The sequence below is a fragment of the Tamandua tetradactyla genome, chromosome 8 (assembly GCF_023851605.1).
Source record: "Tamandua tetradactyla isolate mTamTet1 chromosome 8, mTamTet1.pri, whole genome shotgun sequence".
Classification (NCBI taxonomy): Eukaryota; Metazoa; Chordata; class Mammalia; order Pilosa; family Myrmecophagidae; genus Tamandua; species Tamandua tetradactyla.
This window is the reverse complement of record NC_135334.1, coordinates 57,496,848-57,520,078: the sequence shown is the minus strand read 5'-3', so window position 1 is coordinate 57,520,078 and position 23,231 is coordinate 57,496,848. Positions and strand designations below refer to the sequence as shown.

The 23,231-nt window shown below is 37.4% G+C and overlaps 2 long non-coding RNA genes across 5 annotated transcripts in view; one reads left to right on the top strand and one right to left on the bottom strand.

The window, feature by feature from the left end:
• Positions 1-2,568: 2,568 nt before the first annotated feature.
• Positions 2,569-17,612, bottom strand: LOC143643420 (uncharacterized). The gene is made up of 3 exons (XR_013156268.1): positions 17,266-17,612; positions 3,468-3,541; positions 2,569-3,003 (listed from the first exon to the last, which is right to left on the bottom strand). It is a non-coding gene; the product is annotated as an uncharacterized LOC143643420 (long non-coding RNA).
• The window catches only part of LOC143643419 (uncharacterized), a 43,927-nt gene continuing 38,265 nt past the window's right edge, over positions 17,570-23,231 (top strand). For all 4 annotated transcript variants that reach the window (XR_013156266.1, XR_013156267.1, XR_013156264.1 and 1 more), the window contains exons 1-2: positions 17,570-17,748; positions 18,270-18,324. This is a non-coding gene — a long non-coding RNA (uncharacterized LOC143643419). The remainder of the gene's footprint in view (positions 17,749-18,269; positions 18,325-23,231) is intronic.

Below are 23,231 nucleotides of genomic sequence, written 5' to 3'. Positions count from 1 at the left end.
TGATGTGATTACAGTTTCAAACATACAGTATTGAATAGGGATTATTCTGCCTTTATGAGATGGGATTTAGATTAAAACATGGCTTTTCTAGGGGACATACATCCTTTCAAACCAGCACACTGGGTTTCTAACAGTCAGGGCTGCCATAGGAGAGAAACTCCTCCATGCCAGGGTCCCTACAAGTTTTCTTGGCAAGGATGAGTTTTCTACTTCAAGCAGAGATAACTAAATGTGACCAGTGCCCACATCTTCAGATGAGGAGAGTGGGGAAGTTCTGTGGCTAATTTGTTAACTACATAGAACAGCACTCCAGATAGTTTAGGCCACCAATGGATTTGTTTTCTTGTTGTTATTGTTATTATTATTTTACATTTAACACATTAAGAGCCAATAAGCTCAAAAGTCTGGGAAAAAATACACCTTTTTTTCTCTCTACTGTCTCTATAATCTGGAGTCAGACTGTACCTAGCTGGTTGCCTGCACAGCATCAGCTCACTAGAGAATACACAACTCTTTGCTTTACTCCATCTTTGATATCCCTGGTCTGGGTAAGAAATGCCAAACATGACTGGTGAAGAACAAATGGTCTCATGCATTGGGATGCAGTAACTCAAGTGACATTAGATGGTCTAAGGATGGAGGGGAGATAAGCGGTAATATTAAGGAAAGTCCAAAGATGTAAGCAGCCATATCAGGAAAGTGTAGAAGCAGACTTCAGGGACCCAGGCACTCAGACAGAGTGGGATGTGGATGCAGGACAGTGCCTAGGCACCCGGTCAGGGGCATAGCCTCCTCAGGTTCCTCCAGCACGCTGTACATGTCACTCTTCTAGCTTTTATTTTAAAGAGCTGTGAATACTGTTAGTTCTGTCTGGAAATGGTGAGGGCATAGACCACAGCTTCCATGATAGTCAAATTAAAAACATGTTGATTGCTGGAGGAAAGACAATCTTGTCAATAAAGGGTGCTGGACAACTGGACATCCCTAGGAAAAGAAAAAAAAGAAAGAAAAGAAAGAAACAACCTAAAATTCACCTTCTATAAAAAATTAATTTTAAAATTGGTCATGAATTTAAATGTAAAATATAAAACTTTTAGAAAAAATAGCATAGCAGAATATTTTCAGAATCTAGAATTAAGTGGAGACTTCTTAGACATGATATCAAAAGCATAAAAGGAAAAACTTGGTAAATTGAACTTCATCAAAATTACAACTTGCTCAGTAGATGAAAGATAAGCTAGAGACTGAAAGAATATATTTAAAACCTATCTGACAAAAGCCTTATTGTAGAGTATAGAAAAAACCTTAAAAAATGCAACATGTAAAAGAAACCCAACCTATTAAATTATAAAATCGGCAAGACACATGAACGGATAATTCATCAAAGAGAAAATATGGTGGTGAAAAGCATATGAAAAGATGTTCAAAGTGATCTTTGGTCATTAGGGAAATGTAAGTTAAACTACATTGAGATGCCACTACAAAGCTATGAAGAAAATCTAAAATAAAAAAAAATGTTAATACTAAATGTTAGCAAGTATGTAATGAAATTGGATACCTCAATTCTGGTGGGAATGTGAATTTGTTAGTTTCTTACAAAACTAAACATACACTTGCCATATAACCTAGAAGTTGCATTCTTGGTCATTTATCTGAGAGAAATGAAAATTTATGTCCACACAAAAAAACCATACTTGAATAATCATAGCAGTTTATTTATAATAGTAAAAAAATTGGAGACAATTCAAATGTCATTCAATGAATGAATGGCTGAACAAAGTCTGGTATATACATACTATGGAATACTACTCAGCAATCAAAAAGGAACAAATTATTCATACGCATGACAACTTGGATGGACCTCAAGGGAGTTATGGGAGCCTACACTAAGGGTTCATGCATTTTGGCTTCCTTGAGGAATTGATATTTAAACTAACACTTTCCTTTGCACCCTCAATACCTAATAAAGTGTCTACCTTAACTATTGAGTAAATTAAAGAGGGCTAAGGTAATTGCAAGACAAGTAGCATAAATGACAGTGTTTGAGGAAAAAAATCTACCACCATGGGCATTTTATATTTCCCTAAACCAGGAGGACTCATCACAGAGCTTGAGGTTACATGCAAAGTAGGTTTAATGTGGATTCACCTGTAAAAGTTAGAGAGGGTTGAATGCAGAGTGTGGTGGAAAGCAAGGCAAAGCATGAAGGGTTTATCACCTTTCACACTGCTTCCTGTTACACATTTAACACTTTTTAATATACTGCTACCACTTTCAACAGCTGTTCTAAACAATCAAGCACTTGTAATATTGACACATACATAGCTTTTCAAATTCTTGTTGGTAAATTGTTTGATTGCTATATATAAGTCCTCTCTGTGTCTAGCTATATTGGAACCCACTGTAGGTAGAGGTTTATTTTTGTTTTTTAATTTTCCTTTAATGTTTCTTTACACAAAGCATTTGACATTGTGCTTTGTAAAAACAGGTTAGTTCAGAGAGCATTTAATTTCCCCCTTTGTTTCTGCTCATTTTACAAATGAGGACTCTAAGACCCAAGGCCAGGAACTGTCTTTATTGTGTACCCTCTTACATTAAGTTTTCATTTGTACATTAGTTCTGAATTGTGGATTATGAATGTGTTCGTATCAGAAATTATTAGAACAGGAAGGTATCTTCAGGGCCAACTCATATAAGCAAATGAAGTCAGAGCCAAGAAAACCAGTCTGGTGCTTCTTCCTTGACCTAAGGTTTTCTCTTTGGGTGCTCTCTAATCTCTTGTAGACTGGTTGACTGTGGATCTGTTTGCAGTGGGTGACAGTTGTTTCTGGCAATAAACTCCCTGCCCCCGCTGACTTCTCAAGTTCCAGTTGTTTTCACTACTGGAGTAAATTTTTCAGAGTGATATTTGTAGGTTTGATGGGCCTGAGGTGTTCTCCTTGCTTTTGACACCAGGCAAGTTTCAGCAGGTCATTACTGGTGTTTTAGTTTCCTAGGCTGCTCCTGCGAATACCATGAAATGCTTCAACTTAAACAATATGAATTTATTTGTTTCCAGTTAGATCCAGGAAAATGTCCAAATCAAAGCATCATTAAGGTGATGCTTTCTTCTCAAAGACAGGGTACCAGTGATCCTTAGCTTCCCTGCCACAGGCAAGGCACATGGTGGCTCTCCTGGTCTCTCCCTTCTCTTTGGGTTTTGTTGACTTCAGCCTCTTGCTTCTGTATCTATCTGTCTATCTATCTGTCTGTCTGTCTGTCTGTCTGTCTGTCTATCTCTTGCTCTCCCCTGATTTCTGTTTAGACCCATCCTGAATGAGGTAGACCACACCTTAACTTAAATAGCCCCATCAAAAGGTCCTATTTACAATGGGTTTACATTCAAAGGGATGGATTCAATTTAAGAACACGTTTTTCTTGGGTACATACAGTTTCAAACCACCACAACTGATTTCTAGGACTCTGACCTGGCACATTCTGAAATCCACGTGTAGCGCATGTCCACAGCCTCATGTCAGGGGGCAGATAAGGGCTCCCTTTTCTGGACAGAAAGACAAAAGACTCCTTAAACTTACATTTACCAATGTGCCTTGCTCCACATGTCCCATCATGATGTTTCCCCTGGAGGTTTGTTTTCCAGATTTTAGTGATGAACGAAGAGAAAGCCTAAATACTTACTGGATTTAGAATGTATCAAATTTTCACTGGCACAGAGGTACTTTTATGCAAATTGGATTTCTATTTGCCTGGGGCTTAGAGCTCTTCCTTCCTGGGTCCAGCTCTCAAACAGTTCACTTACAGTGAAGGACGTGTTCAATTAAAATGAACACTAAACATTTAAAGAGTGGTGTGTGTGTGTGTGGGATATGCAGTGAGTAGACAGAAATGCATTCTTGTTAAGATTATCCAAAGAAAGTATGGTTTGACTAATGTGTGTAAATAGCTCATTTTACCAAATTAATTAGGTATAAACAGTTTAACTGCACAATTTAATTAAGAAAGATACAATCCCAAATTGAAGTTATGTTTATATCTCATATGAGTGTGGTACTTTCTTTACACTGGCATCAGGGACAAAAGAAATGATTCAAGCTGCAAATTTATATCTTATCTTTCTGCACAAAGGAGTCGTGCTTGCCAGATCAGCTTTTTCATGGCAGAATTAGTACAATGACAGAACAAGCAAAAGAAAGAAACCAGAGAAATTAAAGTGGTCTATGGTCTACATAACATAGAATTAAGACAGAAAGAAGAGAAGAAATATTAGAGTTGGGGGAAATTTTGGAGAACTTGGAGTAGAGTAGGAGAAATATTTGGGGGGCAGGTATCAATATATATTTTTTCATTTCTTCCCATTTAGTGCTTTCTGAAAGACTTCAATGAAAATTTAAACATCTCTTCTATTATTTTGGATGCAAGACTAAATTTCTTTGAATTTGAAACTATGCAAAAGTAGAGCCACCAGGCAGTTGAGATTTATATGGGCTCCATATTGACTGTTAAATAGTAGGAATTTTTTCAGCATTAGCTATCATGTATACACCCAGATGCTTTCATGTACACATACATCGTTTTGCAGGATTAGCTGTCTTATAAATGCTTCCTGGTATTAAGGGGAAACTAACAAGTGAGAGTGGTTTTTTTGGAGCAAGCCCATCCTCTATACAGGAAGAAAAAAATCAAAATACCACCTCTACACAAAATTGAAGCAAACAGAAGACAGCATAGTTATAAAATATAAAAGTTGTGGAAACGATCATTTTCAGGAAAAACACCTGGAATTAGGGAAACTCAGAGACAGAAAACAAGTTTATAAAACACATGAACCATGTAATTTCTTTCATACTCTTTTGAGCAAAAGGAGTGTAACACTATATTTACATACAATGACTACATTGTATCAGTGATAGAGTCTATCACTAGTTAGTTATGCATCTAGAAAGTTCTTTAGCGGTGGATTTTTTAAATCACATATATGGAATATTTATTTTGAAAAAAGATTGAAAAGATAGGTAATCAAAGCATGCAACATCAGTGAATCTTGTATATTAATTTTTCAGGGGATAGGAGATAGGAAATAGGGGATAGGAGTAGCACATTAACAAAATTATACACCATAACCAAGTAGGATTCATCCCAGGTATGCAAAGATGGTTCAACATAAGAAAATCAATTAATGTAATACACCATATCAACAAATCAAAGCAGAAAAACCACATGATCATCTCAATTGATGCAGAAAAGGCATTTGACTAAATTCAACATCCTTTCTTGTTGAAAACACTTCAAAGGATAGGATAGGAATAGAAGGGAACTTCCTCAACATAATAAAGGGGATATATGAAAAACCCAAAGCTAACATTATCTTCAATGGGGAAAAACTGAGAATTTTCCTCCTAAGATCAGGAACAAGACAAGGATGTGCACTATCACCATTGTTATTCAATATTGTGTTGGAAGTTCTAGCCAGAGCAATTAGGCAAGAAAAAGAAATATAAGGCATCAAAATTGGAAAGGAAAATGTAAAACTCCCACTGTTTGCAGATGATATGATAACTATCTGTCGAAAATGCTGAAAAATCCACAGCAAAACTACTAGAGCTAATAAATGAGTACAGCAAAGTGGCAGGTTACAAGATCAACACTCAAAAATCTGTAGTGTTTCTATATATTAGTAATGAACAATCTGAGGAGGAATCAAGAAAAAAATTCCATTTACAACTGCAGCCAAAAGAATAAAATATTTAGGAATAAATTTAACTAAAGAGACAAAAGACCTATACAAAGAAGACTACAAGAAATTGTCAAAAGAAATCACAGACCTAAATAAATGGAAGGGCATACTGTGCTCATGGATTGGAAGACTAAATACAGTTAAGATGTCAATTCTACCTAAATTGATTTACAGAGTCAATGCAATACCAATTAAAATTCCAAAAACTTATTTTCAGAAATAGAAAAACCAATAACCAAATTTATCTGGAGAGGCAGGATGCCCTGAATAGCTAAAAAATATCCTGAGAAAGAAAAATGAAGTTGGAGGCCTCATGCTACCTGACTTTAAAGAGTATTATGAAGCTACAGTGGTCAAAAAAGCATGGCACTGGCATAAAGATAGATATATTGACCAACGTATTGGTCAGAAATACTGACCAATGTTTATTCAATTGACATTGAATAGAGTGTTCAGATATAGACCCTCTCATCTATGGACAATTGATCTTTGATAAGGCAGTCAAGCCAACTCACCTGGGATAGAACAGTCTCTTCAATAAATGGAGCCTAGAGAACTGGATAGCCACATGCAAAAGAATGAAAGAGGATCCATATCTCACACCCTATACAAAAATTAACTCAGAATGGATCAAAGACCTACACATTAGATTTAAGACCAGAAAACTTTTAGAAGAAAATTCAGGGAAATATCTTATCAATCTTATAATAGGAGGCAGTCTCCTAAACCTTACATCCAAAGCATGAGCATTGAAGAAAGAAAGAAAGAAATGAGAACTCAAAATTAAACACTTTTGTGCATCAAAGCTCTTTGTTAAGAAAGTAAAAAGACAGCCTACACAATGGGAGACAATATTTGGAAATGATAAACAGATAAAAGTATAGTATCCAAAATATATAAAGAGATTGTTCAACTCAACAACAAAAAGACAGACAACCCAATTGCAAAATGGGCAAAAGACATGAACAGGCACTTCTCAGAAGAGGAAATACAAATGGCCAAAAGGCATATGAAAAGATGCCCAACTTCTATGGTTATTAGGGAAATGCAAATCAAACGACAATGAGATATCATCTCACATCCACCAAAATGGTCATTATCAATGAAACAGAAAATGACAACTGCTGGAGAGGATGTGGAGAAGAAGGCACACTTATTCACTGTTGGTGGGAATGTCAAATGGTACAACCGCTGTGGAAGACAGCGTGTGATTCCTGAGGAAGCTAGGTATAGAATTGCACACCAATGTTTATAGCAGCATTATTTACAATTGCCAAGAGATGGAAACAGCCCACATGTCCATCAACAGATGAGTGACTAAGCAAGCTGTGGTCTATACATACAATGTAATATTATGCAGCTGTAAAACAGAATAAAGTCATGAAGCATGTAATAACATGGATGGACCTTAAAGACATTATGCTGAGTGAGATTAGCCAGAAATGAAAAGACAAATACTGTATGGTCTTACATATGTCAATATGAACTGACATTAGTGAATAAACTTGGAGAATTTCATTGGTAACAGAGACCATCAGGAGATAGAAATTGGGTAAGATATTGGACAGTTGGAACTGAAGAGATACAGATTGTGCAACAGAACTGATCATAAAAACTCAGAAATGGATAGCACAATACTACCTAACTGTGATACAATTATGTTAAAACGCTGAATGAAGCTGAATGTGAGAATGACAGAGGGAAAAGGGCTCTAGGCACAAATGAAATCAGAAAGAAAGATGATAAAGAATGAGATGGTATAATCTAGAAATGCCAGAGTGTATAATGATGGTGACTAAATGTACAAGTTTAAAAAATGATTTTGCATGAGGAAGAACAAAGGAATGTCATTAATGCAGGGTATTGAAAATAGATGGTAATTAATATTTTAAAATTTTAACTTATGTGTGAGATTAAAGCAAAAAAATGTTTATTTGGTACAAAATTTACATTTTGACTAGTGCATTTCTTAATATAACTTATGTAGACAGCTTAATTGAACACCATAAATACATGGAACCTCGAGTAAGGCATGAGATTTTGTTGGTTTGTCCAGAGCGATGCCCTGATAAATCCCAGAGTGATTTGAACAGTGAATAAAAAAGTATTTGCAAAGTCCCCTTTGGGGAATGATGAGAGAGGGGGGAAAATTCAACTTCCCCAAGTTGAATTCTTGATATTCCCACAAGCAGTGCAGACAACCAAACAATAGGCTGAGCCCCCAGTCTTGGGGTTTGTTCATATGAAACTTAACCCCAGAAAGTATAGGTCAAGCCTACTTAAAACTAGGCCTAAGAGTCACCCCCAAGAGAACCTCTTTTGTTTCTCAGATATGGCCTCTTTCTCCAACCAACACAACAAGCAAACTCACTGCCCTCCCCCTGTCTACGTGGGACATGACTCCCAGGGCTGTGGACCTTCCTGGCAACATGGGACAGAAATCCTAGAATGAGCTGAAACTCAGCATCAAAGGATTGAGAAAACCTTCTTGACCAAAAGGGGGAAGAGTGAAATGAGACAAAATAAAGTGTCAATGGCCGAGAGATTTCAAACAGAGTCAAGAGATTATCCTGGAGGTTATTCTTATGCATTAAATAGATATCACCTTGTTAGTCAAGATGTAATGGAGAGGCTGGAGGGAACTGCCTGAAAATATAGAGCTGTGTTCCAGTAGCCACGTTTCTTGAAGATGATTGTGTGATGATATAGCTTTCACAATGTGACTGTGTGATTGTGAAAACCTTGTGTCTGATGCTTTTATCTACCTTATCAACAGATGAGTAAAACATATGGAATAAAAATAAATAATAGGGGGAACAAATGTTAAAATAACTTCAGATTGAAATGCTAGTGATTGATGAAAGGGAGGGGTAAGGGGTATGGTATGTATGAATTTTTTTCTTTTGTCTTTTTATTTTTTTCTGAATTGATGCAAATGTTCTAAGAAATGATCGTGATAATGAATATGCAACTATGTGATGATATTGTGAATTACTGATTATATATGTAGAACGGAATGATCATAAGTTAAGAATGTGTTTGTTGTTATATATTTTTTAATTAAAAATTAATTAAAAAAAAGAAGTACAGGATAGGTTGAAAGCACTTATATGCATGACATAAATATTTAGATAGGAGTATTTTAAATAGTTGAATTTTAGAACAACTAGTAATTCTAGACTCTAATATATTGTCCTTATTGTCAACCTACAAAAACAGGCTCTGATAATATTGGCTTCTCTGTTTCATGCAAGTCTGGAGTCTGGAAGAACTGTAGTTTTTATTAAAACTTTGATCAAACCTGTTTTTTAAATGCTCAGGAAAAAATCTAAGTTCCTCTAAGAAGCAATTTTGAAAGCAACTAGGAACTTTGTTATTCAATGCCAATCAATTTGTATACAGATTTGAGTTTCATTGCAATGGAAAGATGAGGGACTTAAAAAAAAGGGGGTGGGGGTGGGGGGGGTGGGAATATTTTTTCCTGAGAAATTTTTTCTTATTAGAAAGAAACCACCATGGAGTTTTCACAGGTTACAGAGAGTCTCATTGATCATTCCTCCTTTTTTTTTTTCTTGGTTTCTGATTTAGAAATTTCCAATTTGGTAAGGAGAGATGCAGGAACTTTGGGTATAGGCAAATGCAACTTATATTTTCCCTAGTAGAATGCAGATTTTTTCCTCACAGTTATAGAAAAGTCTAGACTCTTTTGGAGCATGCAAAGAAGGCCATCTCTCCAAGAAGTAACTGATAGATAGTTTAAACCTTTTGATGTCTATGAGCAGCAAGTCTGAAGGAGATTATTTATAGACTTTTCTGCTCTTTGAAGTACTGTGTGAAACACAGCAATGGTTTTAATCTTCGGGTGGATCACGAACATCTTTGAGACTCACGTGAAAGCTATGGACTCAACCCAGAAACACGTACGTACACGACAAATGCGTATCATTTGTAATTTTACAGGGTCGTGGACTTTCCTGGAGCCTGGGTTTAAAACTCCTATATCTTTTTAGAAAATCAAAAGCCTCAGACTGAGATGCCTTTTTCCCATCATGAAATTTAAAATGGCAAACCAATGAGATTCTTTTTTCCTTATAACAGCGCTACTATACACAAGACAAAGAGAAGAGAAAGTTCTTGAGCAGAAATACTGCTTTCTCATTCTCACAAATACTACTAAAATAGGGACCAGTGTCTCAGTGGTATAGCATATTGACCCCAAAGGAAGACTACCACTCGTAAGTAATTGAAGAAAAACAGACTTGTACTCTACACACAAAGAGGAAGCCAGCCAAAAATCATGAAAATAGTATTTGTGCATCTTTAAGATTGTAATTAATTATTTCACTGAAGCTTCAAATACACATTTCTTTGTTCTGTAGACTTAGGGAGCACTTAGGCAAACTAGAGTTATGGATCAAACTATAAACCAGCAGCAGGACTAGATTTTGCCAACTGAATTTAAACACAGAAGGTTTTTTATGGAAAAATTTGTCTTTAAATTGAGACTTGAGATTCTTCCTTTTGAATGTACACTTTGGATTCAGTCATGGAATTGTGACTAATTTGAAATGTATCTACTGCTTCTATCACCAGAAAATGTTTGTTATAGGATTCAGATGGAATAATGTATATAAGCTTTTTAAAAATATTTTTAATGAGAAATACACACACAAGAATAGTCCAACCATATTAAATAATATCAGTGGTCCACAATATCATCACATAGTTATGTATTCTTCACCATGACCATTTTCAGAACATTTACATCACTCCAGAAAAAGAAATCAGTAGGAAAAAAAACTCATATATCCCATATCCCTTAACCCTCCCTCTCATTGACCCACAGTATTTCAATCTATTCAACTTTTACCCTTTATCTACCCTATTATTTATTTATTTTTATGTTTTTTTCTTTTACTTATCTATCCATATCCCAGATAAAAGGAGTATCAGACACAAGGTTTTCACAATCACAGTCATATTGTAAAAGCTGTGTAGTTACACAGACTTCTTTAAGAATCGAGGCTACTGGAACACTATTCAACAGTCTCAGGTACTTTCCTCTAGCCACTCAAATACACCATAAACTAAAAAGGGATATCCATATAATGCATACGAATAACCTCCAGAATAACCCCCTGACTCTGAAATCTTTCAGCTACGGAGATTTTATTTTGTCTCATTCCTCTCCTTCCCGTTTTGGTCAAGAAGGCTTTCTCATTCCCATGATGTGGGTCCCAGCTCATCCCTGGGACTTCTGTCCCATGTTGCCAGGGAGATTTACCCCCCAGGGAGTCATGTCCCATGTAGGGAGATGGCAGTGAGTTTACCTGCCAAGTTGGCTTAAAGAGAGAGGCCACACGTGAGCAATGAAAGAGGCTCTCTGGGGCAACTCTTTGGCTTAGCTTCTCCTTTGCAGGAATAATCTTCACAGGGGATGCTGCAAGATTGAGGGCTCAGCCTTTGAATTGGTTGTCCCTACCACTTGAGAGAATATCAGGAATTCCACAGATGAGGAAATTAATATTTCCTTCTTTCTCCCCATTACCCCAAGGGAACTTTGCAAACACTTATTTATTTTCTGTTCAAATTACTCTGGAATATATTGGGGCACCACATTAACCAATTATTTGATGTAATTATATATAATTATGGTGTTCAAGTAAACTGACTATACAAGCTAAATTAGATAATGTGCTACCCAAAATACAAATTTTGCACCAAATAAATATCTCTCCCTTTGTCTCATATATAGGTTGAAGTTTGAAAATATGGGCCGTATAATCCTTTACCCATTATGCTGATTTACCTTTATCCTATCCAAATCAGCTTCATTTATCTCTAGATGAAATGTGATCATTTTTTCAGCTTTTTTTTTTTTTTTAAATCTTTTAATTTTATTTTTTTAAATACCAAAAAACACAAAGAAAATCCAAACATTCTTATTTTGATCATTCCGTTCTACATATATAATCAGTAATTCACAATATCCTCACCTAGTTGCATATTCATCATCATAATAATTTCTTGGAACATTTGCATCTATTCAGAAAAAGAAAACAGAAAAAAATTTTATGCATAACATACCCCTTACCCCTCCCTTTCATTGATCACTAGCATTTCAAACTAAATTTATTTTAATATTTGTTCCCCCTATTATTTATTTTTATTCCATATGTTCTACTCATCTGTTGACAAAGTAATCTAAAGGCATTTTAATGCACCCAAACCCTAGGCTTACCTAACTACAATTTACCCTTCAGAAGCATAGAGGTCAATAGACACCCACTATCTGTCAAGGCAATGACAAAAGGCCAATATATTTATAATAATCTTTTAGTTTTTTCCCTGTGACTTAACTTTTCATGTTTTTAAGAGTCAAATTATTCAATACATGTTAAAACTTTGAGTTGTAAGTTTTTATTGTGTTCATCTTAATGTTTATATATGTGATTTTTTCAACCTCTAGATGGTATTGCCAAAATAATATGTAAAATTCCTTAAAGGAACTTTGTTCAACTTGGCTTTAGAATAAGCACTTATATAAATTAAATACCCCTAAAGTCCAGGAATTAAAGAAATTGAACTTTTAGTGCTTCAGGTATTCTTAAAAATTAACTCACGTGTTTTTTAAAAAATTCAATTTGACTCAATCTAGGTAGATTTTTAACAAATGAGACCAAAACTTGGTTAAATTTGAATTATTAATGCTAGATGCAATACAATAATTTTTATTTCTACTTGGGTATTTTTGTCTTAATTTCTTTGGTCGATCAAGCAAATTCTATGAAATGGGTCAGGTTAAACAATGGGAAATTATTCATTCATGATTTTGGGCTAAAAGAAAGTCCAAATATCAAGATGTCCTAAGGGGATACTTTCCCTCTGAAGACTGATGTTCTGGAATTGGCTGCCAGTGATCCTTAGTCCTTGGGTCCTCTGTGACATGGTAATGTACATGGTGGATTCTCCAGTTTCTTTGCTCTCTTCCAGGTTCCATTGAATTTCAACTTCCTTCTTCTGTGGCTTTTATCTCTGTATGGATTTCATTCTCATAATAAGATTAAGACCTATCCTGACTGGCTGAGCCATACCTTAACTGAAGTAACCTTATCAAAATGTCCTTCTTACAATGGGTTCACACCCGCAGGGATGGATTAGACTTAAGAACATGTTTTTTGGGGGTACATACAGCTTTTAACCACTGCAATCTTCTTCCTAAATTTATAGAAGTCTAAGATCTATTGATCATATAAATGAAAATTATATTTACTAGATGCTTAAAATGATAAAGTTTGTAAAGCTTGCATTAATCGTTATTTTGACAAAGTTCATTTTAACAATAATTGTGTTTTATAGAATGTCCACTTAAAGACAATTTTTAGAATCGTTTTGCTAAAAGCATGTAGGGTACATAGAATGTATTTTTTTTTTCTTTTTTTTTTTTTATTAATTAAAAAAAGAATTAACAAAACAATTAGAGATCATTCCAATCTACATGCACAATCAGTAATTCTTAACAACATCACATAGTTGCATATTCATCATTTCTTAGTACATTTGCATCAATTTAGAAAAAGAAATAAAAAGACAACAGAATAAGAATTAAAACAATAATAGAAAGAAAAAAAACAAAAAAAACAAAAACAAAAAACCTATACCTCACATGCTGCTTCATTCAGTGTTTTAACATAATTGCATTACAATTGGGTAGCATTGTGCTGTCCATTTCTGAGTTTTTATATCCAGTCCCGTTGTACAGTCTGTATCCCTTCATCTCCAATTATCCCTTCTCTTTTTTTTTCCTTTCTAATTAACGGAAAAAAAGAAATTAACCCAACATTTAGAGATCATACCATTCCACACATGCAATCATTAATTCCCAACATCATCACATAGATGCATGATCACCATTTCTTAGTACATTTGCATTGGTTTAGAAGAACTAGCAACATAACCGAAAAAGATATAGAATGTTAATATAGAGAAAAAAACAAAAGCAATAATAGTAAAATCAAAACAAAACAAAACAAAACAAAACAAAAACCTATAGCTCAGATGCAGCTTCATTCAGTGTTTTAACATGATCACTCCACAATTAGGCATTATTGTGCTGTCCATTTTTGAGTTTTTGTATCTAGTCCTGTTGCACAGTCTGTATCCCTTCAGCTTCAATTACCCATTGTCTTACCCTGTTTCTAACTCCTGCTGAACTCTGTTACCAATGACATATTTCAAGTTTATTCTCGAATGTCCGTTCACACCAGTGGGACCATACAGTATTTGTCCTTTAGTTTTTGGCTGGATTCACTCAGCATAACATTCTCTAGGTCCATCCATGCCACCACATGGTTCATAAGTTTATCTTGTCTCAAAGCTGAATCCATTCTGCCATTCTATGTCTTTTGATTGGGAAATTCAGTCCATTAACTTTTAGTGTTATTACTGTTTGGATAATATTCTCCTCTACCATTTTGGCTTTTGTATTATATATATCATATCTGATTTTCCTTCTTTCTACACTTTACTCCATACCTCTCTCTTCTGTCTTTTCGTATCTGACTCTAGTGCTCCCTTTAGTATTTCTTGCAGAGCTGGTCTCTTGGTCACAAATTCTCTCAGTGACTTTTTGTCTATAAATGTTTTAATTTCTCCTTCATTTTTGAAGGACAATTTTGCTGGATATAGGAGTCTTGGTTGGCAGTTTTTCTCCCTTAGTGATTTAAATATATCATCCCACTGTCTTCTAGCTTCCATGGTTTCTGCTGAGAAATCTACACATAGTCTTATTGGGTTTCCCTTGTATGTGACAGATTGTTTTTCTCTTGCTGCTTTCAAGATCCTCTCTTTCTCTTTGACCTCTGACATTCTAACTAGTAAATGTCTTGGAGAACGCCTATTTGGGTCTATTCTCTTTGGGGTGCGCTGCACTTCTTGGATCTGTATATTTAGGTCTTTCATAAGAGTTGGGAAATTTTCAGTGATAATTTCTTCCATTAGTTTTTCTCCTCCTTTTCCCTTCTCTTCTCCTTCTGGGACACCCACAACACGTATATTTGTGCGCTTCATATTGTCATTCAGTTCCCTGATTCCCTGCTCAAGTTTTTCCATTCTTTTCCCTATAGTTTCTGTTTCTTTTTGGAATTCAGTTGTTCCATCCTCCAGTTCACTAATTGTAGCTTCTGTCTCTTTAGATCTACCATTGTAGGTATCCATTGTTTTTTTCCATTTTTTCTTCTTTGTCCTTCACTCCCACAAGTTCTGTGATTTGTTTTTTCAGATTTTCTATTTCTTCTTTTTGTTCAGCCCATATCTTCTTCATGTCCTCCCTCAATTTATTGATTTGGTTTTTGAAGAGTTTTTCCATTTCTGTTCGTATATTCAGCATTAGTTGTCTCAGCTCCTGTATCTCATTTGAACTATTGGTTTGTTCCTTTGATTGGGCCATATCTTCAATTTTCCGAGCGTCATCCATTATTTTCTGCTGGTGTCTGGGCATTTGATCAGATCTCCCTGGGTGTGGGACCCAGCTGGTTGAAAGATTTTTCTGTGGAATCTCTGGGCTCTGTTTTTCTTTTCCTGCCCAGTAGGTGGCGCTCGTGGCGGTCGTTTGTCTGCGGGGCAGTCGGCCCGGGAAACCGCGCGTGGAGGCGGGGGTCGCTGGCCGTGGCTTGGGGGAGTGCTGGTCCAAATTGCCCAGCTGGCCCGAGACGCCAAGCGTGACGGGAGGGCCCCGCTATCCAATGTTCCCAGTCAGACCGGGGAGCCACGTGCATGGAGGGGACCCCAGACGCCAGCCACCCCAGCCGGGAAAACGTGCACCCCTCGGGTATCTCACAGCAGTGGATTCTCCCTACCCGTTCAGCCGTTCCAGAATGGGGTACGCTGTCTTTTTTGGTCTCTGTCGTGACTCCGGGAGCTGTTTTGTATTGTTTCTGTTTCTTTAGTTTCTTTTCTGAAGGAGGAACTAAGACCCGCGCGTCTTACTAAGCCGCCATCTTCTCCGGAAGTCCATTTTTTCAGCTTTTTAAATAGTTGCTGCATGGGGTAATGCTGACTTTCACAGCTTCAGTGCTCTAACTCTGAGTCCAGGTGTCCCATAAATACCAAAAGTTTCAGCAAACAACCAAGTTATGTACAAATAGCTCAGTATCTCAGAATTTAGAAATATCAGTTTCAACTCCTAAACATAGGTGACTATTATAAGAGCAGGACCCTTTACAATAGGCCCCAACCTGCTAACCCATGCTCTCTATTTCATTTCAGCAAGTTTTTATATTATAGTTAATCCATATAAATGAAGCATGATAATATTTGTCTTTTTGTTTCTGCCAGTTTATTCAGCATATAGTCCTTAAGCTTCATTCACCTAGTTGCATGCCTCACAACTTCATTCCTTCTTGCAGCCATTCAGTAGTCCATTTTATGTAAACACCACAGTTCCCCCTTCCATTCCTCAGTTATTGTACCCTTAGGCCACCTCCATCCATTATGAATTGTGAAGACTGCCACTGTAGACATCTGTGTGCAAAGTCCCATTCGTGTCCCCACACTCAGTTCATCCCAGGTGTTATAAGCCTTTAGCACAAGATCTACAGAATGTGCTGGTTTGAAAGGATGTATGGACCCTAGAAAAGCCATGTTTTAATCAAAATCCCATTTCGTAAAGACAGAATAATCCCTACTCAATACTGTATGTTTTTTTTTTTTTTTTTTAAAGGAAAGACAGAGAGAAGGAAGGAAGGATAGAAGGAAGGAAGGAAGGAAGAAAGGGAAACATCTTTAAACATTTTCTTGTTTTATTGTATTTTGTTTTTCCGTTTTTTGTTACATGGGCTGGGGCCGGGAATCGAACCGAGGTCCTCCGGCATAGCAGGCAAGCACTTTGCCCGCTGAGCCACCGCGGCCCGCCCAATACTGTATGTTTGAAACTGTAATCAGATCATCTCCCTGGAGATGTGATTTAATCAAGAGTGGTTGTTAAACTGGATTAAGTGACAGCATGTCTCCACCCATTTGGGTGGGTCTTGATAAGTTTCTGGAGTCCTATAAAAGAGGAACATTTTGGAGAATGAAAGAGATTCAGAGAGAGCAGAGAATGCTGCAGCACCACGAAGCAAAGAGTCCATGAGCCAGCGACCTTTGGAGATGAAGAAGGAAAACACCTCCTGGTGAGCTTCATGAAACAGGAAGCCAGGAAAGAAAGCTAACTGATGATGCCATGTTCGCCATGTGCTCTTCCAGCCGAGAGAGAAACCCTGAACTTCATTGGCCTTCTTGAACCAAGGTATCTTTCCCTGGATGGATGCCTTTGATTGGACATTTCTTTAGACTTGTTTTAATTGGGACATTTTCTGGGCCTTAGAACTGTGAACTAGCAACTTATTAAATCCCCCTTTTTAAAAGCCATTCTGTTTCTGATGTATTGCATTCCAGCAGCTAGCAAACTAGAACAGGCTTTAATAGCTATGTTAGGAGGTTTCCTTAGGCTACAGAGGCTCTTCTTTTTGCCACAGTCCTACAAACATTACCTCCACTGCAAATGATCCTCAGTGGCCTGGTTGCAAAGAATCACCAACTCCAAAGCTTGATTTATCTTGGCATCTGGTCACAGCAGAAAGCACCCAAAATGTACTAAGGCCTTGGCTGCTCACTCCAGTTGAGAAACAGGTTTATCCACACTTCTTAAGAACACCTGTGTCTTTTTACATGACTAATTTTACAGTCAGTCCCTTCCAAGCAGGAGACAATCCCGCAGGGAGTCTGTCTGGGCATTGTGTCATCATATTCATCTATTATTACTCTCTTCCTTTGCCTATCAAAGGGGGTACAAGGGGAGGGAGTTGGTAGCTATATAGTCATCTAGGAGTCCTCATGCTTGAACATGCCAGTTTTGAAGGCCTAAGAGTAGGCACTTATTCCCAAAGTGCTGACTCTCATGTCTACAACTGTTCTGGCATTGACATTGTCGTCGTCATCATCATTATCATCATCATCATCTGAAAGGCTTAGAGGTATCTTTCCTTTCAAAATCCTCTGACATCTTGTCCCCAATGTACCTTTCTAGATTTACTTTCCAGTACTCCCCTCCCCAGAACTTACAGTTCAGCCAAATTAAATATCTATATTCTCAAATTTTAGCTCCAGCCTCAATCTCTTTCCTGAACTCTAGACCTGCATATTTAACTGCTTACTTAATAAACTACACCTGGATGGACAATAGATGACCTTAAAATTGTCATGTACAAAACTCAACTCTTGATTTTTCTTTTGTTTTCTGTAAAGTTCAGCTTATTTTCTGCAAAAGTGAAGCATCTGTTACCTTTTATTCATCTCCTAGGCACGTGGGCCTGTTCTGTGGCCCCTGTTTAGAATAAGTTCCCCCAGTTGGAGCAACGTAGACTCATCTCAACTCTGTACTAGTTATCTGGGATATGCTTCTTTTTGTCTGGCCTAATCGGCTCATTCATTATGATTTCCAGTCTTGATGCCATTTCATTCATTCATTCATTCATTCCTTAAATACTTATTTCAGTGCCTAGCCTGCTCCAAGGGCTGTGTGAGAAGATATGGCTGTACCTATGAACAAGGTAAGCAAGGACCTGGCTTTCATGAAATATACATGCTAGAGTAAGAAGACTTTCACAGTAAAAAAGTAAGAGAATAAATAAAATCATTGCAGACCATGAAAAGTGATAAGAAGTAGCGGTAAGTGTAGTGTTTTCTGGAGACACAGCTACCATTCTCTTGTCTAAGTATGGCCATTTATTTAGGGTCAACACGGTGTCAAATTTAATAAATTTCCTGTACACTGCCAACTGTGCAATTGGATATATCTGATTTTTATTTAGGTGAGGGGTCTTGGCAGCAAAAGAATACCTATATAAATTGCATGCACTATTTATGATTTGCTGTGGACTAAGGGAATGATAGGTGTCCCATAGCTTTATTCCCTGTACTGCCTCTGCTGTCAGAATTTCTGGCCAACTGTCTTGGCTGCCTCTGAATCTGTTTGACTGAGTCTACTTAATTGCCTTCTTGAATTCCAGTACAAGCTCTTGCTCATATCTGTCCTCTAGCATGTTCTCTAAATTATTTATTGAGTCTGTTGTATCCATTTTTTGAATACTAAATTGTTGATCCAGGCTGCTCCTTTCCATGAAATAACATCCTCCTAGGTAACCTATCTGATCTAGTAAGTCTTCTCCCTCATTTTGTCTTTATTCACTTTAGGTGAATTTGACTTGTCCTAGGTTCCCTAGGCTTGTGACAATTTTAGCTAGTACTCAAAATGTTTTGGCCAATGTTGATTTTTCCACCATACATGTTGCTGCCATATGCATTAATTGCCAGTGTGCAATTTGGATACATATTTTCTATCCAAAATGTTGAGTTCTCTAAGACAAAGTCATATGTTATGTCTAAATATACCTTAGTCTGAGAGTTCCAAAGAGCTTCCTATAGCCACCCTTGGCGAATGTCAGGATTTCGTCTGGGGGTTGTTGATCTTACCTTGTTACTCCTAAGCTTATATTACTCTTGCTTTGCCAAACATTTTGGAACTTATCCAATAATAGTGTGGTCAGGAAAGGGCTCTCTTACTCTCTCTCTCCCCCATCATACACTCCCATGGCTTTCCTTCTTAGCACTTTGCCCACTCAAAATAATTTATTTTATGTTGTTTGTTAAATGTCTGTTATTACCATTAATGCTAATTCCCATGAGGTTAGGAATTGTGCTTTTTTTCTTCTCTCATGACTTCATCTCCAGGGCCAAGCATAGGACTGAGGCAAAGTATATGTTCAATAAATATAGGATGACTAACTGATTGGCTTAAGTGTTCGAATCAAGAGAAGGTGAAAAGAGCTGGTGGCACTGGCCATCTCAAGAATACGATGTAGTTCTATGGATCGTGTCTATAACCTCCACAATGATCTTTCATTAATCAAACTGTTCCTAAAATCCAATTGCTCAGGAGGTCAGGCACACCCATAGGATTCCAATAAGTAGGGCTTTTACAGTCTCTGAGTTTAGATACTATAATCATGCCACCACAATTTTTTTGCTCCTTCACCCAATCTCTTTTCTAAAAACACTGTTGCTGCTGTCTCCTCATGTGTTTACCTGGGTGCCATCATGTTCTGTGATTCCTTCCAAAGCTTTGGGGATTTTATTTTTGGAATTCCCCAAAGCAGCAAAAAACAAAGGGCAAATGTTTGCTCATCTGCCTTAAGCAAGACAGTGAAGTAGAAAAATTTCATCTTTGATGCTACCCCCCCAAGCCCACACTGTCAGCTACTTCTCTTTTCTCAGTTGTCTCCATCCTCGGCTTCTCTTCCTCCACTGGCACTGCAAAGTGATCACCTCCCTCATTCTGAGCCCTGCCTCTCTCCTCTCTCCACAACCCCGACTCTAATGCCTCGTCCAGAGCTCTCTACTCCTGGGAGCATCAACACACCTGAGCTGTCACTGACCACTAAGCACTAAGGTGTTGCCCATCTCAGGCAATAAGTTTGCATATCAGTGAGGCCACAAATGGACACAATGATTTAACCCAAACAGCCGACTCTACTGGTTTGGGATATCGGGATCTAGGATAAAGAAAGAGAGACGAGAGGACAGTTGGAACTCTGCAGAAGTGTGGAGGGAATAGGGGAACAAGCGCAGGCATTAGAGCCCAACACATTTGCAGTAATGGGTACCAAGAGAACAGATAATTTTTAAACACTCAGTTCTACATGAGAAAAAAAGTATTTGCAGTAAATAGCTTTAAATTAGCCCATTTTTATTACTTATCCTTTATAAACTGTTTTTTCCTCTACAATTCTGAAAATTCCCTTGTAAGCCATCCCTTTCTCCAGCCCCAGTAGAATTAAATGTACCCTTGTTGAAACAATAGATTCAGGATAAACAGTGATAGCATGGTGATTGGGAAAAGATGAAGAAACAAAACTTGAGTCACTTCAAATCTGTTCATCTGTGTGGTCATTTGGAATTTTTATCTGTTTGAAACTGGAAATAGGGACATGGATTAGCTGGAGTGATCATTTGAAAACTATGCTTAGCTGAATGTGATCCAGAGAAAAGTCTCTAGTTGCCAGTATGTGTCATGAGTGTCTGCACCTCACACACATCACTAAAACTCAGTGGTAAATATGCAGCACTGTTAAGGACTTCCTAAGCCAACAAAAGATATCTGGGGAGGGGTAATTCATTGTTGACATTGTTTAAAATTCTCTATATGTAGTAATAATAAAAACAGATAAGCAGCTAGAAGTAAAAACCTAAAATTGTGGAATTGTAACCCATACCAAACTCTGAAATCTGTTCTACAACTCATTGTTGTGAAGTGCTTTGAAATTTATTGCTTTTATGATAGATGCTATTTATTTATTTTTTTAAGGAAGACATTGTCTATATTTTAGAACCTCACCTACTCTCTGAGACCAAGGGAAGAAAGGTTTATTTTGTCCAGAACATAAATTTTCTGTAGTACATAATCTAATTCAACCTGTCTGGAGATCTTTTTTATAAATTTTTTTAATTAAATTTTGAATTTTTTAGAAAAAATATGACAAGAAACACAAACATTCTTAACATATGATCATTCCATTCTACATATATAATCAGTAATTCACAATATCATCACATAGTTGCATGTTCATCATCATGATCATTTCTTAGAACATTTGCACATAGATGTTATTTTTCACAAAAAAAAGAAAGAAAAAGAAAACAAACAAAAAAACCCAAACTTTTATTCAGTTTTAAATTTCTCTACTGACCTCATACACCCTCCTTGCTGGTACCCAGGGAAGATGCCTGCTCCCCCTGCCCTGGGTGTCCACTGCAGGCTCAGGATAGGCTCCACACTTTGTGATCATATTTAAGTTTTACAAAAAGTGAATTTCTGTCAGTATTGAGGACTTACTATGTACTAGAGACCATCTTAGGTGTTTTACATGCACTGATTCATTGAATTCTCATAACACCCACCAGCCTGGTCCCTGCTTAACTCTCTGGTATCATTTCCAGACCCTCCCCAGCTCCCACCTCCTGCATGGCAAAAATCCACTGCTCTCCTACCTCCTCTGTGCCTTTGATTGTCCTGTTCCTTGGCCCAGAAAATCATTCTTCACCGTCTCCACCTGGCCATCTTCTACTTATACTTTAAGACTCAGACGTCAGCTCACATATCATTCCTGGAGAGCACTTCCTGACCCCCTCCCCTGTGTTCACCCAAGACTGAGCCAAGTGGCCCCTTCTACTGAGAACCCATAGCCCCCAGCTCATCCCTGGTCCAGTACCTTTACACCATATGGACCTGATCTGCATATGTGGCTTTCTCCTCCGTTAGTCTGTACATTTCTGGAAGGACTTTGTCTTCAACTTTATGGCCCCAGCTGCCAGCCCCTTGCTGAGAAACCAGTCCACATCCAAGAAGTGTTTCAGAAAGACTTAGAAAGACTGAATCTCAGAGCTGGCAGTGTGTGTTAGTTTGAAAGCTGACGGAGTACACTATGCCAGAAATGGAATGGCTTTTTTAAAGGGGAACATAATAAGTTACAAGTTAATAGTTCTAAGGAAGTGAATGTGCACAAACCAAGGCACCAACAAGAAATTACCTTTACTCAAGAAAGGCGGATGGGTCAGGACCACCTCTGTCAGCTAGTAGTCACGTGGCTGGCATCTGCTGGTCCCTTGTTCCTGGGCTCCACTGCTTTCAGCCTCTGTTCCTATGGGAGTTCCTCACTTTACTTCTCCAAGGCTGGCTTCCCTTGGCTCTCTTCAGTTTCTGGCTCGCTTAACATCTTATGGCAATGGCTGCTGAGCTCCAAGCATCTCCACATCCGTGTCTCTGTCCTCCACGTGTCGGCATGTGTGTCAGCTCTGCTGTGAAGTTTCTGTCAGCTCTGAGACTTCTGCATTTCTGGGTCTCTCAAAAATATTTCCTCTTTTAAAAGATTCCAGTAACCTCATCAAGACCCATCTGGAATGGGTGGAATCACATCTTCATCTAAGCAAAGGTCACACCCAAGATTGGGTGTGTCACATCTCCATGGAGATGATTTAATCAAAAGTTTCCAGTCTACAGTATTGAATCAGTATTAAAAGAAATGGCTGCCCCCACAAGATTGAATCTGGATTTTTTTAAAAAAAAGATTGGATCAGGATTAAAACATGGTTTTTCTGGGGTACATAACACCAGCACATAGGGTGACTGAAGGCTAACTAGCACATACCCCATAGAAGCTGGCTGTCCCCTTTCTGAGAAATTCATGTGTTTTTCTCCTTTACTAGGGACTTATTACTTTTCAGGACAGACCAACAGAAGGAATTGTAAAAATGTGTTTTGTATATTGGTCTTCACTTTGTCTCTTTGTAACTTAAATAATTAGTCTTTTAAAACTATTGACCATTCATCTAAAGGATATTTTACAGATTTGTCAACAAATGTGTTTTTTGACCAATCTATGGATGATGTCGTTTTCAATTT